Source organism: Salmo salar, chromosome ssa02, assembly GCF_905237065.1.
Source record: "Salmo salar chromosome ssa02, Ssal_v3.1, whole genome shotgun sequence".
NCBI classification, from domain to species: domain Eukaryota; kingdom Metazoa; phylum Chordata; class Actinopteri; order Salmoniformes; family Salmonidae; genus Salmo; species Salmo salar.
This window is the reverse complement of record NC_059443.1, coordinates 73,278,157-73,291,464: the sequence shown is the minus strand read 5'-3', so window position 1 is coordinate 73,291,464 and position 13,308 is coordinate 73,278,157.

Below are 13,308 nucleotides of genomic sequence, written 5' to 3'. Positions count from 1 at the left end.
TGTTTGAACGAACCTACAGGCGGGAGAATCTCATTTTATCCGGAACTTTAGCCCTGCGCTTCGAGAGAGCCCTAGGACGCGCTACCAACAGCAGGCTAATGGAACGTGAAGTATGGACTTTTTCGACCGAAAATACATCTGTTGTGGACCTGGGATGCTTTCTGATGAAGACAACTAAAGGTAGGTGATTATTGACAATATTATACAAGATGAGATGTGACATGCGATTGTTCCAAGATGGCGCCGAGCTCTGTATATTAGCTCATTTTCTGAGTATCGCATCTCCTTTTATCGCAAAGTGTGATTACCCAGTAAAGTTAATTTAAAATCTGGTATGACAGGTGTTCTCAAGAGATATTCATCTATAAATGTTAGATTGACAATATAAATTTAAAAAATCGTTATCGGATAGTAATTTAGGGAATTGTAGCATTGTTTACCGGGACGCATTTGAGGGGAAATTATTTAGTCAACGTCAGACGCCGATGTAAAATGCTGTTTTTATATATAAATATGACCTTTATTGAACAAAAGAATGCATGCATTGTATAACATGATGTCCTAGGTGTGTCATCTGATGAAGTTTGTAAAAGGTTAGTGCTGCATTTAGCTGTTTTTTGATTATTTGTGATGCAAGTGGTTGGTCGGAAAATGGCTCTGTTGCTGCTTTTTACGATGGACTCATCTAACATAATCTAATGATTTGCTTTTCCTGTAAAACCTTTTTGTAATCGGACGACGTGGGTCGATTCAGGAGAGGTGTATCTATAAAAAATATATATATATATTAATTTTGTTTTTTTAATTATGATTTTTTTTAATGCTAATTGGCGATATGATTTTTCGCTGGATTTTGATCCCGCTGACGGGATGAGACGCTGAAGAGGTTTTAATATGTGGGACAATGTCACGCTTGTCGTCGGTTAAAGAGGACCAAAACGCAGCAGGTATGTGAATGCTCATCTCGACGTTTTAATGAATACAAAATGAACACCAAAATAACAAACAGAAATAACAATCGACTGACAGTCTGCAAGGCACAAGGCTAACACAGAACAATCACCCACAAATAACAAACACAAACACACCCTAATATATGGGACTCTCAATCAAAGGCAGATAGACAACACCTGCCTTCAACTGAGAGTCCCAACCCCAATTAACCAAACATAGAAACAGACATACTAGACTAAACATAGAATACCTGAAAACCAAACAGTGCCCAAAAACCCCGGAATACTTAAACCAAATGCCCCTTCAACAAAACACACCACCCCGAACCACATAAAACAAATACCCTCTGCCACGTCCTGAACAAACTACAATACCAATTAACCTTATACTGGCCAGGACGTGACAGACAAACATCCAATTGAAGCCCTACATGCAGAATTCTGTCAGAAAATGTTACAAGTCCAGAGAAATACACCAACTTATGCATGTAGGGCAGAATTTGACTGCTTTCCAGTGGTAATGAAAATACAGAAAAGATCATGAACTCTGTCTACATCTAAATTCAAGTCCAAATTCAAGTCTGAAATGTAAAGCACTTCAAACCCAAGAGCTGAGCCCAGAAACGAGCCCTCTCAGTCAGCTGGTGTTGGACCTAACCAACCAAGCTGACACCAGGACTGCTTCAAAAGAAAGAATTCCAATAAACAATATCATGAACCAATCAAAGGACTCATATTTACAACATTGGAAAAACAAAACAAAATCCCAAAGCCGACTAAATTGCTATCTGACCCTGAACAGAGAATATGAATTGGCTGATTATCTCTACTCTGTCAGAGATACGAAGCAGAGACAGATTCTTACCAAGTACAGGCTGAGTGACCACCGATTGGCAATAGAAACCAGCAGACATAAAAAGACATGGCAACCCAAAGAGGAGTGTGTATGTGGTCACTGCACAACAGGGGAGGTAGAAACAGAGATGTACTTTTTCCTTTACTGTGAGAAATATTCCTCACCAAGAGATTCATTATTCACAGAAATTACTACATTTATTCCAAATTTGAACTTATTAAACCAAGATGAAAAACTAAAAATACTCATGGGCGAAGGAACAATGGCTTCTCTTGCAGCCAAATATGTACTTGCCTGCCATAGCCTGAGGGACACTGAATTGTATTTTTTTTTTCAAATTTTATTTCGCCTTTATTTAACCAGGTAGGCCAGTTGAGAACAGGTTCTCATTTACGACTGCGACCTGGCCAAGATAAAGCAAAGCAGATCTACTGTCACGCCCTGACCTTAGAGACGTTTATTTTCCTCTAGTTTGGTGATTCACCATAGTGAAGGCATAGACTCAGGTTTTCCAGGTCTCTATGTTTTTGGTTGGAAAGGTTTCTCAATTTCTTTCTTAGATTTTTGCATTCTTCATCAAACCATTTGTCATTGTTGTTCATTTTCATCGGTTTTCTATTTGAGATTGTTAGATTTGATAGGGAAGCTGTGGCACGGGTGTCGTAGGATTTAGACCAGGACGCAGCGGGAAAATGTATACTCATCTTCTTTTATTAATGGACAAAGAAGGAAAACCAAAACAAACACGTATACAAAAAACACGTATACAAAAAACACGTATACAAAAAACACGACGACAAAAACAGGCCGGTAAGGCACAAAGCTATACACAGCAACAATCTCCCACAAAATCCCATGACAAAAACACTCCTAAATATAGGACCTTCAATCAGAGGCAACGATAGACAGCTGCCTCCAATTGAAGGCCCCAATCCCCATTACCAAAACATAGAAATACAAACACCTAGACAGAACATAGAAAACTAACATAGAACAATAACCAAAACCCTGGACTAATAAATCAAATACCCCTCTACATACACAACCACCCCGAACCATATAAACCAAATACCCCCTCTACATGAACACATACACTCCCTGAACCACATAAAACAAATACCCCCTGCCACGTCCTGACCAAACTATAATAACAAATAACCCCTATTACTGGTCAGGACGTGACAGTACACCCCCCCCCAAAGGTGCAGACCCCGGAGGCACCTCACACAAATAACCAAAAATAACCCCCAAAACAAAATAAATCCCAAAACTACATGGGAGGGAAGGGAGGGTGGCCACCGACGGTGGGTGGTCACCGACGGTGCTCCTGCAACACCCCCCCTTTCCCCAATACTCCCCCCTCAGGAGGTGGCTCAGGAGCTGGACGCAGACCCCGCTCCACCCCTGGCTCACTCCACTCACATAAAGTCTCTACAGCGATGTCCCTCTCCGTCGACCCCGGACTGTAGGGTGACTCTGGGAGCTCTGGACCGTAGGGCGACTCTGGGAGCACTGTTGCCGGAAGTTCTGGATGAGGCACTGTTGCCGGAAGTTCTGGACGAGGCACTGTTGCCGGAAGTTCTGGACGAGGCACTGTTGCCGGAAGTTTGGGACTGGGCTGACGCACTGGAAGCCTGATGCGTGGGGCTGGTAGTGGAGGTACCAGACTGGGGACACGCACCTCAGGGCTAGTGCGGGGAGCAGGAACAGGACGAGTTGGACTGGGCTGACGCACTGGAAGCCTGGTGCTGGTTTAGGAGACACCAGACTACGTACCTCAGGGTCAGCACGAGAAGCAGGAACTGGATACACCGGGACATGGGTAAGCACTGGAGGTCTGGAGCGCACCTCTTGCACAACCCGTCCTGGCTGGATAGAAATAGCAGCCCTGCACAAGCGGAGTGCTGGTACAGGGCGAACTGGGCTGTGCAGAGGCCTGATGGTTGCCGTGCATAGAGCAGGCGTAGGGTAGCCTGGGCCTAGGAGGTGCACTGGTGGCCAGATGCACTGTGCAGGCATCCTCCTTCCAGGCTGGATGCCCACTCTAGCACGGCACTTGCGAGGGGCTGGGATCGCTCGCACCGGACTGTGCGTGCGCATGGGCGAGATTGTGCGCACTACCGCATACTCCGGCGCTCTCCACTCCAAATGCTTCCCATAATAAGCACGGGGAGCTGGCTTAGGGCTCACCCTTGCCCCAGCCAAACTACCCGTGTGCCCCCCCAAAAATAATTATTGGGGGTGCCTCTCGTGCTTCCCCATCGGCGCATACATAGCTTCATACCGGCGCCGCTCCGCCTTGGCTGCCTCTATCTCCTCCGGTGGGCGACGATATTCCCCAGCCTGGTGCCATGGTCCAGCCCCTTCCAGAATTTCCTCCCATGTACCTGATTCTACTGGGCTCTGTTGCTGCTCCCTTCTCCGCTGCTTGGTCCGTGTATGGCGGGAGATTCTGTCACGGTTGTCATAGGGTTTAGACCAAGACGCAGCGGGAAAATGTATACTCATCTTCTTTTATTAAAGGACAAAGAAGGAAAACCAAAACAAACCCGTATACAAAAAACACGACGACAAAGAACAGGCCGGTAAGGCACAAAGCTATACACAGCAACAATCTCCCACAAAATCCCATGACAAAAACATTCCTAAATATAGGACCTTCAATCAGAGGCAACGATAGACAGCTGCCTCCAATTGAAGGCCCCAATCCCCATTACCAAAACATAGAAATACAAACACCTAGACAGAACATAGAAAAACTAACATAGAACAATAACCAAAACCCTGGACTAATAAATCAAATACCCCTCTACATACACAACCACCCTGAACCATATAAACCAAATACCCCCTCTACATGAACACATACACACCCTGAACCACATAAAACAAATACTCCCTGCCACGTTCTGACCAAACTATAATAACAAATAACCCCTATTACTGGTCAGGACGTGACAAGCTGAGAGTTCAAATATACTGTTAAGATGTTCTACTGCCAAGTTTACACCTTCACTATTACAGTGGAATGTTTTACCCAGGAATTTGTCTAAAAGGGATTGAATTTGTTGTTGCCTAATTGTTTTTTGGTAGGTTTCCACACTACATTCCTTCCATCTATAGCATTTCTTAATGTTACTCAGTTCCTTTGGTTTTGATGCCTCATGATTGAGTATTGCTCTGTTCAAGTAGACTATGATTTTGCTGTGATCTGATAGGGGTGTTAGTGGGCTGACTATGAACGCCTGAGAGACTCTGGGTTGAGGTCAGTGATAAAGTAGTCTACAGTACTACTGCCAAGGGATGAGCTGTAGGTGTACCTACCATAGGAGTCCCCTCGAAGCCTACCATCTTCTCTTGCCCTCGCTCTTTTGGCTTCTCTTCTCTCTCTCTCTCTCTTTTGTCTTCTCTCTCTCTCTGTTGTCTTATCTTCTCTCTCTCTCTCTCTCTCTCTCTCTCACTGTTGTCCTCGCACTCTCTCTGTTGTCCCCTCTCTCTCTCTCTCTCTCTCTCTCTCTCTCTCTCTCTCTCTCTCTTGCTCTCTCTCTGTTGTCTTCTCTTCTCTTTCTCTCTCTTTTGGCTTCTCTTCTCTCTCTCTCTCTCTCTGTTGTCTTCTCTTCTCTCTCTCGCTCTGTTGTCTTCTCTTCTCTCTCTCTCTCTCTGTTGTCTTCTCTTCTCTCTCTCGCTCTCTCTGTTGGCTTCTCTTTTCTCTCTCTGTGTTGTCTTATCTTCTCTCTCTCTGTTGTCCTCTCTCTGTTGTCTTCTTTTCTCTCTCATTCTCTCTCTCGCTCTGTTGTCTTCTCTTCTCTCTCTCTCTCTCTCTCTCTCTCTCTCTCTCTGTTGGCTTCTCTTTTCTCTCTCTGTGTTGTCTTATCTTCTCTCTCTCTGTTGTCCTCTCTCTGTTGTCTTCTTTTCTCTCTCATTCTCTCTCTCTCTCTGTTGTCTTCTCTTCTCTCTCTCTCTCTCTCCCTTTTGGCTTCTCTTCTCTCTCTCTCTGTTGTCTTATCTTCTCTCTCTCTCTGTTGTACTCTCTCTCTCTGTTGTCTTCTCTCTCTCACTGTCTCTATCTCTGTTGTCTTCTCTCTCTCTCTTTGTTGTCTACTCTTCTCTTTCTCTCTCTTGGTTGTCTTCTCTTCTCTTCTCTCTCTCTGTTGTCTTCTCATTCTAAAATTCAAATTCAAATTCAAGCTGCTTTATTGGCATGAAAAACATTGTGTCAATATTGCCAAAGCAACAATGTATACAATATACAGGGTAATAAAATAATAAATAATAATATAAAATGGTAGTAAATAATAATATTAAAAAAGTCAATAGTAGAAATATAATAAATATAAAAAGCTAAACATATAAAATGAAACTATAACAAACTCATAACTAAATAACGGTCATCTTCACCGTTACATCAGTACTACAACTACCATCATCATTACTACTACTACTACCACCATCCTCATTAAACTGCTATCATTACCATCACCCTACTACCCATACAATTTGGAATGATAATCACAACAACAATAATAATAGTAACAACAATAATAGTAATAATAAGTAAGTTACTGCTTACTATACAGATGCTATTATTCCATACAACTCTCCTTCTGTGGCCTCCAACTGCTCTTAAATGCTATTAAAACGAAATGCATGCACTTCAACCGATCACTGCCTGCACCTGCCTGCCCGTCCAGCATCACTACTCAAATCAAAATCAAATCAAATGTATTTATATAGCCCTTCGTACATTAGCTGATATCTCAAAGTGCTGTACAGAAACCCAGCCTAAAACCCCAAACAGCAAGCAATGCATGTGAAAGAAGCACGGTGGCTAGGAAAAACCCCCTAGGAAAAACTCCCTAGAAAGGCCAAAACCTAGGAAGAAACCTAGAGAGGAACCAGGCTATGAGGGGTGGCCAGTCCTCTTCTGGCTGTGCAGGGTGGATATTATAACAGAACATGGTCAAGATGTTAAAATGTTCATAAATGACCAGCATGGTCAAATAATAATAATCATAGTAGTTGTCGAGGGTGCAACAAGCACGTCCGGTGAACAGGTCAGGGTTCCATAGCCGCAGGCAGAACAGTTGAAACTGGAGCAGCAGCACGGCCAGGTGGACTGGGGACAGCAAGGAGTCATCATGCCAGGTAGTCCTGAGGCACGGTCCTAGGGCTCAGGTCCTCCGAGAGAAAGAAAGAAAGAGAGAAAGAGAGAATTAGAGAGAGCATATTTAAATTCACACAGGACACCGGATAAGACAAGAGAAATACTCCAGATGTAACAGACTGACCCTAGCCCCCCGACACATAAACTACTGCAGCATAAATACTGGAGGCTGAGACAGGAGGGATCAGAAGACACTGTGGCCCCATCCGATGATACCCCCGGACAGGGCCAAACAGGCACTACTCTGGATGGTTCTGACTTAGAATATGTGGACAACTACAAATTCCTAGGTTTCTGGTTAGACTGGATGCAGTCTATCACAGTGCCATCTGTTTTGTCACCAAAGCCCCATATACCACCCACCACTGCGACCTGTATGCTCTCGTCGGCTGGCCCTCGCTACATATTTGTCGCCAGACCCACTGGCTCCAGGTCATCTATGTCTTGCAAGGTAAAGCTCCGTCTTATCTCAGCTCACTGGTCACAATAACAACACCCACCCGTAGCACGCGCTCCAGCAGGTATATCTCACTGGTCATCCCCAAAGCCAACACCCACTTTGGCCACCTTTTCTTCCAGTTCTCTGCTGCCAGTGACTGGAACGAATTGCAAAAATCACTGAGTTGGAGACATATCTCCCTCACTAACATTAAGCATCAGCTATCTGAACAGCTAACCGATCACTGCAGCTGTACATAGCCCATCTGTAAATAGCCCACCCATCTACCTACCTTATCCCCATATTGTTTTTATTTACGTTTTTGCTCTTTTGCACACCGGTATTTCTACTTGCACATCATCATCTGCTCATCTATCACTCCAGTGTTAATTTGCTAAATTGTAATTACTTCGCTACTATGGCCTATTTATTGCCTTACCTCCTTACTCCATTTGCACACATTGTATATCGATTTTTCTATTGTGTTATTGACTGTACTATTGTTTATCCGATGTGTAACTATGTGTTGTTTTTTTGTAGCTGTCACGATCGCTATCTTCGAACTCCCTGTCATAGACCAGCCAAGGCGCAGCGTGCCGGTAATTCCACATACTTTATTAGTGAAACCGAACAAAACAAGAAACAGGTGAAAACAGAAAGAAACGTGACGTTCTGGGGCTGCTCAAAGGCAGCTACACAAAAACAAGATCCCACAACTCAAGGAGGGAAAAAGGGCTGCCTAAGTATGGTTCCCAATCAGAGACAATGATGGACAGCTGCCTCTGATTGGAAACCACACTCAGTCAAAACAAAGAAATAGAAAAACTAGATTACCCACCCCACATCACACCCTACACTACGGAAAAAGAAGGAACAGCACGTCAGAAATCAGCTCAATGTAATTGAAGAATCCATAGACTCTAGCCACTACTGGGAAAATTGGAAAACACTAAACAAACAACACGAAGATTTATCAATCCGAAATGGAAATGTATGGGTAAACCACTTCTCCAATCTCTTTGACTCTATAACAAAGAACAAACAGCAAAAACATATACATGATCAAATACAAATCTTAGAACCAACTATTAAAGACTACCAGAACCAACTGGATTCTCCAATTACCTTGAATGAGCTAGAGGACCAAATAAAAACCCTCCAACCCAAAAAGGCATGTGGTGTTGATGGTATCCTTAATGAAATGACCAAATTCCATTTGGCTATACTAAAACTCTTTAACATCATCCCTAGCTCTGGCATCTTCCCCAATATTTGGAACGAAGGACTGATCATCCCAATCCACAAAGTTGGAGACAAATTTGACCCCAATAACTACCGTGGGATAAGCGTCAACAGTAACCTTGGGAGAATCCTCTGCATTATCATTAACAGCAGACTCGTACATTTCCTCAGTGAAAACAATGTCAAATTGGCTTTTTAACAAATTACCGTACAACAGACCACGTATTCACCCTGCACACCCTAATTGACAAATGAATCCTACAGACGAAGAAACGTATATGTGACATTTTTCAAAAAAACGAGATATACATGAAAAATCATTATTGGACACCCTTTTTCTATAGTGAACCGGTTTCACAAGCTTTCCACGCGCTAATTAACAATATGTTTAAATTTAAAGATAGGCTCTCGTGGAATAACCGTTTATGTGCACCACTCAGAATGGACGGACAAGCGCACAACTTTTCTGTTGCTGATGAAAATCACCGAAATGTGGGAAAGAAACGTAAAACAAAACTAAAAGAATGGAAAGACAGGCAAAGGAAGATCTTACGGGATGCGGGAAAACCCTATACAAATCGTAAGGGTCAAGAAAAAACTGGGGAAAGCTGTCCAAAAGAGGTATGTGGAAGAACCGTATATCAAACAATCAAGCTAGCTAGCTATAGAGTACAGTAACTAACATGTATGTTCTGGGTTGTCTAATTTGTAACTATAGAGAAAACATATTAGCTAAAGTTCGTTGGCTACTAACTTATACATTATCGTTACAAATGTTATTGCTAGATTATAGAAGAAACATAGCTAGCTACTTTTTGTCCATCCACCGGATGATTCGACATGGCTACAGTAGCTAGCTAGTTATATGTATCATTACACTGTATCCTGCAGGGAAGAGCGTGTTCCACGACGTGCAGAAAGGATTGTGGAAAGTTGATTGATGAGCGCAAGCTGCATCTGTTCAACAGTTTCTACACTGTCCCATACGAGAAACAACAAGCACAACCAGCAAAACCATTCAAGGTGATGAGGATGCAATGTGAAGACTTCAGTCACCTCCCAGATTCTGTTCTCAAGCGACCAGCTGGACTACAGACCACTTCAGTGAGGTGGTTAAAAGTCACATGTATTGCACAGAGAATAGTTTACTAACATCCCATCAACATGCAACATGTTGTTCTAACAATAAAATATCCTAATGATTCCCTTTTTTTAATTCATTACAATATACATCTCTGTCACCACATTTAGCATCAACTCTAAGCAGTTAATACTTATTTACAGCTGTCACCTCAGTACAGGACGTTTCTTGCCTTTAGCATGGGTTTAACGCAATTCAAAACTTAATTGCAGATCATAGTGTTAAACGCAAAGAGAATGGTTTTCTGAACGTTTTGTAATATTGACCTTAGGGACCTGCATAATGGACATGCATATTGGCACATCACATTGATCCATATTTGATATGTACAAGTTGTGCTTCTTTTGATTGAGTTAATTTAATTGTATTCTATTTTTGTAGTTATTCTATGGTATGTTCACATTGAGGGCTTCATTTTAAATGAGACTAAGATTTCATGACTCAACTTTTAAGAAAAGTCATCGGTGCTAAAGTTGATAGACCACCTTTAAATGAACCTCCATTAAATGAATTAACTACATATTGCATTTAAGTTATTTACATGAAGGGCATCTGTACTTGAAAGTACTTAAAACATCATATCAGGTATTAAAAAAGGACATCTTACAAGTGTCATGCAAAATGTCACATATACTGTTCTTCCACAAACTGAAATCATCACTGGAGATATACTGTTCTTCCACATTCTAAAAATGAAAACGACAATAAAAAAAGTATTTTTTGAAATAACAAAAAAATATCAATTGTTGTTGGAAGATATGAGTATGGTGAATTATTTGTCAACCATAAAACACCCAATGTGGTACACACAATGAATAATATAAAAATAACTGATTATCTTAAAATGGAAAAATTGTCACATATATGGTTCTTCGTCTGTAGGATTCAAATAAACAAACTAAAACAAAGGCAAAGTCTTCTCATACTTTGTTGATTTCAAAAAAGCCTTCGACTCAGTTTGGCATGAGGGTCTGCTATACAAATTGATGGAAAGTGGTGATGGGGGAAAAACATACGATGATCTGATGCTTCTGTCACCAACCAAGGAGGGCCTACAGCAGCACCTAGATATTCTGCACAGATTCTGCCAGACCTGGGCCCTGACTGTAAATCTCAGTAAGACCAAAATAACTGTGTTCCAAAAAAGGTCCAGTCGCCAGGCCCACAAATACAAATTCCATCTAGACACCATTGCCCTAGAGCGCACAAAAAACTATACATACCTTGGCCTAAACATCAGCGCCACAGGTAACTTCCACAAAGCTGTGAATGATCTGAGAGACAAGGCAAGAAGGGCCTCCTACGCCATCAAAAGGAACAAAAGGAACATCAAGTATTTTTAGGATCTGGCTAAAAATACTTGAATCAGTTATAGAACCCATTGCCCTTTACGGTTGTGAGGTCTGGGGTCCGCTCACCAACCAAGAATTCACAAAATGGGACAAACACCAAATTGAGACTCTGCGTGCAGAATTCTGCAAAAATATCTTCTGTGTACAACGTAGAACACCAAATAATGCATGCAGAGCAGAATTAGGCTGATACCCGCTAATTATCAAAATCCAGAAAAGAGCCATTAAATTCTACAACCACCTAAAATTAAGCGATTCCCAAACCTTCCTTAACAAAGCCATCACCTACAGAGAAATTAACCTGGAGGAGAGTCCCCTTAGGAAGCTGGTCCTGGGGCTCTGTTCACAAACACAAACAGACCCCACAGAGACCCAGGACAACATCACAATTAGACCCAACCAAATCATGAGAAAACAAAAAGATAATTACTTGACTCATTGGAAAGAATTAACAAAACAAACTGAGCAAACTAGAATGCTATTTGACCCTAAACAGAGAGTACACAGTGGCAGAATACCTGACCACCCATACTTTTTAAAACCTTTATTTAAGGTTAAGAACAAATTCTTATTTTCAATGACAGCCTAGTGGGTTAACTGCCTTGTTCAGGGGCAGAACAACAGATTTGTACCTTGTCAGCTCAGGGATTTGAACTTGCAACCTTGTGGTTACTAGTCCAATGCTCTAACCACTAGGCTACCCTGCCGCCCCAACTTCAGGAAAGCTTTGACTATGTACAAACTCAGAGAGCATAGCCTTGCTATTGAGAAAGGCCGACGTAGGCAGACCTGGCTCTCAAAAGAAGACAGGCTATGTGCACACTACCCACAAAATGAGGTAGAAACTGAGCTGCACTTCCTAACCTCCTGCCCAATGTATGACCATATTAGAGACACATATTTCCCTCAGATTACACAGATCCACAAAGAATTTGAAAACAATCCCGATGTTGATAAACTCTCATATCTATTGGGTGAAATACCACAGTGTGCCATCACAGCAGCAAGATTTGTGACCTGTTGCCACAAGAAAAGGTCAACCAGTGAAGAACAAACACCATTGTAAATACAACCCATATTTATGTTTATTTATTTTCCCTTTTGTACTTTAACCATTTGTGCATCGTTACAACACTGTATATAGACATAATATGACATTTGAAATGTCTTTATTCTTTTTAAACTTCTGTGAGTGTAATGTTTACTGTTCATTTAAATGTTTTATTTCACTGTTGTATATTATCTACCTCACTTGCTTTGGCAATGTTAACATATGTTTCCCATGCCAATAAAGCCCCTTGAATTGAATTAAATTGAGAAGAGAAGATAACAGAAAGACAGAGAAGAGAAGACAACAGAGAGGGAAGAGTAAAAAGAGAAAATTGAATACAGACACTGTGGGTTTTTAGTCAGAGATAAGAGGAAGGGAGATGAGGAGTGGTGGAGGGAGGGAGATGAGGAGGGAGGGAGGGAGGGAGGGAGGGAGGGAGGGAGGGAGGGAGGGAGGGAGGGAGGGAGGGAGGGAGGGAGGGAGGGAGGGAGGGAGGGAGGGAGGGAGGGAGGGAGGGAGGGAGGGAGGGAGGGAGGGAGTATCTTTGAGTGGGTTTATAATGGCTTCTGCCTGTTTGCCAAGCAGAGACCCAGTTCCATTGTACTGATCTGTCCATCGTGTGTGTGTGTGTGTGTGTGTGTGTGTGTGTGTGTGTGTGTGTGTGTGTGTGTGTGTGTGTGTGTGTGTGTGTGTGTGTGTGTGTGTGTGTGTGTGTGTGTGTGTGTGTGTGTGTGTGTGTGTGTGTTGATGTTTAATTTGCATGCTGGAAGATTCAAGGATAGAAATTTATGGAACAGGAAGATGAGAGACAGAGAGAGAGAGACAGAGAGAGAGAGAGAGAGAGAGAGAGAGAGAGAAGGAGAGACAGAGAGAGGGGGGAAAGAGGGAGAGAGAGAGAGTGAAAGAAAGGGAGATGGCGATATGGGGGTAGGGGTTACATGGGGATAGGAGTCTTGTCCGATGCACTCATGCTGGTCTGTTTAAACCAATGAAGATAACAGGATGTGTACTACTGCTCTCTCTTCATACCCATCCCCCCTCTTTCTCTCTCTTTTTCCATCTCTCTCCACCCCACCCCTCTCTCTCTGTCTTTCTCTCTCTTTTTCCCTG